Source organism: Miniopterus schreibersii, assembly GCF_964146895.1.
Source record: "Miniopterus schreibersii genome assembly, chromosome: 17".
NCBI lineage: Eukaryota > Metazoa > Chordata > Mammalia > Chiroptera > Miniopteridae > Miniopterus > Miniopterus schreibersii.
The window spans coordinates 350,429-356,472 of record NC_138117.1 but is presented as its reverse complement, the minus strand read 5'-3'; the positions used below and the strand labels follow the sequence as shown (position 1 = coordinate 356,472).

General features: G+C 46.8%; 1 long non-coding RNA gene across 2 annotated transcripts in view; it reads right to left on the bottom strand.

The window, feature by feature from the left end:
- The window catches only part of LOC308546855, a 43,188-nt gene that overhangs the window by 17,314 nt on the left and 19,830 nt on the right, over positions 1-6,044 (bottom strand). The gene's annotated exons all lie outside the window — the stretch shown is intronic.

The following is a 6,044-nucleotide window of genomic DNA, read 5'->3' as shown; positions in this document are numbered from 1 at the left end:
ACGGAGCAGCAGGAAGGTGGCTCTGACCTCTCCACCACCTCATCCTTCTTCCTCCATATGGGCCACAGAACCCAGAACTCGCTATGCCAGGCGCTCCCCCTGCACCAGGGCAGGCAGACACTTCTCCCGGGTGGGCACCTGGGGGCCGAGAAACCCGCACAAGCAGCCTGTTAACTTGCCCCATCTCCCCAGTTACCTCACCATTCGCTCCCTCACCCAACCTCCAGGTCTTGTTGACAGCTCCTACTCTGGCCGCTTCCTCAGGTCCCTGTTCTCCTATGAAGGCTCCATGCACACGTGAAACTTCAATAAAATGGTTTTGCTTTCCTCCTGTGCATCTGTCTTTGTTAGTGTGATGTTCGGACTCAGCCAGAGACCTAAGGGGTCAAGGAGAACCCCTTCCTCCCCTACAAGGCATTGAGCCCTAGGAGGTTATCCAGTTACTTTATTCCTAAATTAATATCTGTCTGAAGTATGCCATTTCAAAAGCACTGATCAACATAAAGCTCGTTAAAGATCACTTCCCTTTTCCCTTTTCTCTGCTGGTGGTCATATCACCATTCTCACCACAGTTGTTGAAGAAGGAAATTGGAGGGGTGGAATGAAGAAACCCACTGTCTAACCCACCTCTGGTAACAGCAGATGTGGACGCGCCAGACACACTGTGCCAGCGTCTTCAGCAGTAAACACGCTCTTTAGAGAGGGCCACTCGAGAAGGCTCATGTTGACACTGCAGGTTCTACTGTTGGTTACTTAGACCTTCACAGAGTTTCCAACCAAAGAGAAAAGGAAACTGACTAGCACATAGATAACTGCCCTCAAGAGGCTGTGTGACCATGAAGGGCAATTAGAACATTAAAAAAATCAATGAACTAGACATTTTATTTGCCAATAGTGACCTCACTATATTAAGAACTTAACAAACTTTTCTTTAAACCTGAAGTATATTTACTACTGCTGTTGGAAATATAATTAAAAACAAAATCTCTTCCAAACCTAGAATTTCTCTGCTCAAAAGTAGAAGAGAAAGGAAGTTTAGTCCTGAGTAAGTGCTAAACCACATGTGATCTGCATCAGGGGCAATTCGCAGAGAGAAATGTCACCCTTTGTGTAGACACCCCCTCCACACATTACAGGATCAACAACAGCGAGTCCTCAAGTCAGGGACTAAACGGCACTGTTGGTAGAACATAGTCCACCCTATATTCACCTGGTCCTTGGGGCCTGTTTCTCTCCAATGCTTGCTCCCCTCCTGGTCAAGTATCTCAGGCACTATTCTTACTCCAGTCTAAGCTAGGCCTTCCTGTCTTCTCCCTCTACACCCTTTCTCTGACTTGCCCCATCCCCTCCATAGTTTGGACATCTACACATCAGTGGCTCCAGAGCCAACCCTCCTCCCTGACCTCGACTCTCACACTGGCCCTACCCATTAGATGGTTCCACAGGAAAGTCCACATTCCAGCCGGCCTTCCATTTCCCACTGCTAACACCCACACACAACCTGCTTTCCTCCCCACCATTCATGTCCAAGGAATCATAGTCCTGTCATTCTACCTCCAAAGCTATATTTTCAAGCTGATAATGTTTTTTACCCCCACAGCACTACCATGCTTCAAATCAAGCATCTCTTTGGCAGGTAACTGTCAGCTTAAACATGCCTCTGGTATTTAAAAGGCAAGCCATCCAAGTCACCCTCTCACCTAAAACATTCCATTATGCTTAGAAAAGACAATCTACATGATCTGAGTCTGATCCCTCCAATCCCATAGCCCATGTAACCATCCAGGTGGGAGGCTGAGTGGCTTGGACCAGGGTTTTGGCAGTGGCAGTGCAGACAAGTGGCCGACTCGAGAACAAGAACAGAACGTGTCCACACGCTCGCTATGGAAATACAGGATGGTGGTAAAAAGAGGCATCAAGATAAGCCTCAAGGTCTTAGCTTTAACATGTGGTTGACAAATCGTATTGTCTGAGATAGAAAAAATGGGAAGCGACCAGGGTGGGGATGAAAAATACCAAGAGTTCAGTTTGGGGTACATTAAATTTGGGACAGCAATGGGAAGTCTAAAGTATCAGGCCTGCAATCAGAGAACTAAGTAAACCTAAGAGTCAGCAATGTCTGGAGGGTGTGCAGCTTCACTTACAATCACAAAAGTGGGTGAGTCACCAGCAGCGAGAATGGAAAAGACTGGATACACACACTTCACGAAACACGGGGAACCAGTGGTGACGCCCTATAGGCAACAAATGGGAGACCTGGAGATGATTCTTCTCTTCCTGCAACATGTGCCTTTGGTGTATCTTTAAGTTATTTGAAAATTTTTAAGTGAGTCATGATTCTGAAACTCTACCATGAAATTTTAAAGGTAGAATGATGTCATTTGCAAGTTAGTCTTCATAAGAAAAAATCTAAATAAGATGTTGACTTCTAGTGGAAAAGAGATGAATTTTGAAAGCCTGATGTTTTTTCAGTTCTCTTTTGAATATTTTGCATGGTCATGGGTGACGGGCAATGAACAAACACACCCTTAATAAGGTAACTTAACATTTGTGCAAAGGAAGATCATGTAGCCGCTGCGTCCAGACCACTACTTAGCAGCCACTGAAGGAGCGTGGCTCCTCCACGGCAAGGCAGGGGGACTGAGACTGAGCTATGGCTCCAGAAAGGAAACAAGGAGGTCAGTGTCCAGCCCTCAGGTCGGGGAAGACTTAGATCCTAAGGAAATAATTTGACAGTTGCTCTTTACATTGTTAACATCGACCTCTAACCAAAACAGTTTCCCATAGAGAAAATTTTATCCCCAAAACCCTCTCCCTGCCCTTCCCCAAAAGTCCAGATTCCACGATTGCTGTTTTACTGAGACAAGACTGAGCAACTGGACACCACGCTCTGGGCAGAACCTGCTTTTCTCAGGTCAAGCCTGAGTCAACGACCCCTCTCCAGCTCATGGAGAACCTTCCTGTTGACCCAGGACTGACTGGCTCTGCTTCTGACATTTTCAAACTTGAAGGGGCAGGGGCAGGGCTGGCTTTTCCCAGCAGAAGGAAGTTTGGGTGTTTCTATCAGTGACCAATCACAGTGACATAACTCTTCGATTGTTTGAACAGAGAAAAGTACAAGGGGTTATACTTTTCTTTCTGGGATCTCTAATAGCTTTTCTTAAAAACCAAGCGGCATATCTAATGTGTTTGCTCTGTGAAGCCTTTACTGATTTTGGTGCTTTACTGATTTATGGAGATTTACTGATTTATGGTGATTTACTGATTTACACACTTGGAAAGAGTATGGGCTTAAATTATCAGATGTTCTGGTTGCTCAGAAAGGACACAAATAAGAGTGGATGGAACATGAATTTACTTTCCTGCATTTTACCAATCAGAACTTAAACCCCATCCCATGGTCCTTGTCTCCTTTTACTAGTTATTAAGATAAAACTGAGGAACCTCACCCACTGGGCTTTCCTGTTAACACCACAGCGAGAATCACTGTTTTGTATAGGCTGTCAAACCTTAATTTATCACTTTTTTCACATATTTATCTTTTGTGTGTGTGTGAACATTTAAGCTCTACACTCTCAGCAAAATGCAATTATATATATGGCATTGTCAACTACAGTCATCAGGGCTAATTCCTAAAACAGAGGCAGGGTCCCGTTCCGGTGGACTAACCTCACCCATCATTCCAGCATCCAGGTCAGAGAATCCAAGTGCAGCAGGCTGTGAATGTCCTCAGGGTCCAGCCTCCTGGTCCTGCTTTCACCATAAACCTGCTTTGGGGATTTTAGATGCTAAAGCAGGGACTCTGTCTGGTCACCTCTGTCTCTCACTAGTGATGTGTGCATATGGCTCAGGTTAAATGGCCTCAGGCTGTCCATCCTCTGAGGGGGTGCCTGCAAGCAGCTCTGTGGGGCCTGCCCATGGTGCTGGTGCGGACAATTGCACAGCATATGGGAGGAAGAGCACCCACAGCTCCCTCCTATGTCTGCTCCTCTGCTTGGCCCCTCTCTGACCCCGTTCTGCCCCACCACTAGCTGGAAGAATGGGGGCCATCAGAAGGTTAGGGTGCAGACTGCTCGGAAGAAGATTTGGGGGAAATGTTTCTAAGTGGGGATGTGAGTAGTGAGGATTGGGCCAATTCCCAGGATCACTGAGTCTATTTTAAATAAAATGGTAGTGAGTTAGTTTTGCTAATCTTATCTCATTTACTATGACAAACACTGTGAAACTGTTGCAATGACGGTTATCACTGTCCTTTCCTTTGAGATGAGTAAACAGCTCATTCGAAGTGATGGAAAGGATCACCCAAGGTCCTGGTAGGTAACAGAGCCCGGAAGGCGCATGTCCTTCTCTGACCCTGGCTCCCTGTACTTTGCACCCCCCCTCCTCCGGCCAGTGGTGACTGAGAAGGCTCCTGTCCAGAGAGAGATGTGGTTTGGTTCCAGTTCTTCACTTTCTCTTGCTCGGCTTGTTCTGTGGTTGTGCTAACCTCAAGGGCAGTTCAGCTAGTGGTGTGATCCACCCTCCTCCCATCCTTTCCTCCTTGGCTCCTGTACGTGATCAGACACAAGGGCAAGTACAGGGGGACTTCCCGTCCGACTGTCTCATTCCTGTGTTGTCTTTGACTGCTCTGGAGTAATCAGAAGAAAAGTGCCTCATCATGTGTGCCCTCTGAGTGCCTTCCTTGCCAAGCATGCTTACACATTAGGCACAGGAGTGTGTTTGCAGGGCTTCTAGCTGTTGGCATGCCTCACACCCATTTCCCAGGCTCTTTTATGTGGCTCCACAAGGGCACAGTCCCTGCCATTCAAGCAGGACCCAGGGAACATTCCCACTGTCCCTGTGCTTCTTGTCCATGGGAGTAAGCTTGACACAGATCTTACAAAGGCGGAGACTGGCAGCAAGCTTTCTCTGTCCCTCTCACCCAGCTATTCATTTACTGGAGAAGATTACACATCTGCACCTAGCTTCAATACAAGGAGAGCAGGGAACAGCATCTTATAGCCTCCAAATCTATGAGGGGCCTAATACCCTGGGCCAGATGCTAAGCAGAGACAAGCAGGACTCAGATCTGAACCACAGGACGTGGGTCTGAACCAGCATGTGCCTTCCTCATGTGCTCAGCCCTCTGCCCCTGTGATGGGCAGTCAGGAAGCAAGCCCCCACCCCCACTCTCCCCAGTTCCTCTCAAGGTGTAGCAACTCTGCTCCTGCTGTGCACTGACTAGGGCAGCAGGGTCCTTTCTGGTGAAACTTGCTCTCTTGCTTCAGGAATCTCAGATCCGGGAAGGGCAGTGGGCTCAGGGATGCAGACCTCCCCTAGGTGCCGAGGGTCATCAGGCAGTTCTAACCACAAAAGGAGACAATGCAGACATTCATTTGGCTGAATTCCTAGTTTCCCATTATGGCTCTCCATGTGTTTGAAAATAAAAACAAACAACAAAGACTCTGACTGTGAACACCCTCACTGTTACTTCAGTCTCTGGCCTTTCCTGCACTGTCATCTCAGGACCACCAACCACAGCCAGGAGAGGTCACCTCCATGCACTTACATCTGAGCATCAGACCAAGTCCTTACGACCTAAGCAGAATACAGACACTGAGCTTAGCAACTATAAAGATGTTACTGATGTTTTCTAAAGTACAGGACTAAAGTTCCTATCCTTTCCACACATGAAGACTTATTTCTATGAATCACTTATATGAACCATTGCAAAGATGAATATATACTGACTAAAAAACAGTTGTTCCTTGGACACACTATAAACGGAGGATTTTAATATCATTCCAATGTAGCTTATCTTTGGAGAACACTGGAGATCACTGATTTAAGGATCTCTGACTATAATTATCACCGCTTGCTGAGTATTTACTAAGTGCTAGACATAGTGGAGGGGACCAGAGCTTCAGAGATGAGTGACTCAGTTCCATCCTTAGAGACTCATGTCTACTGATAAAAACAGGTTTAATTTGGAGGCCTTCAGAAGACAACTGTTAGTGCACAACCAGAATGACCTGGAGTGAGGCTAACTCAGCATGGAGGGTGTG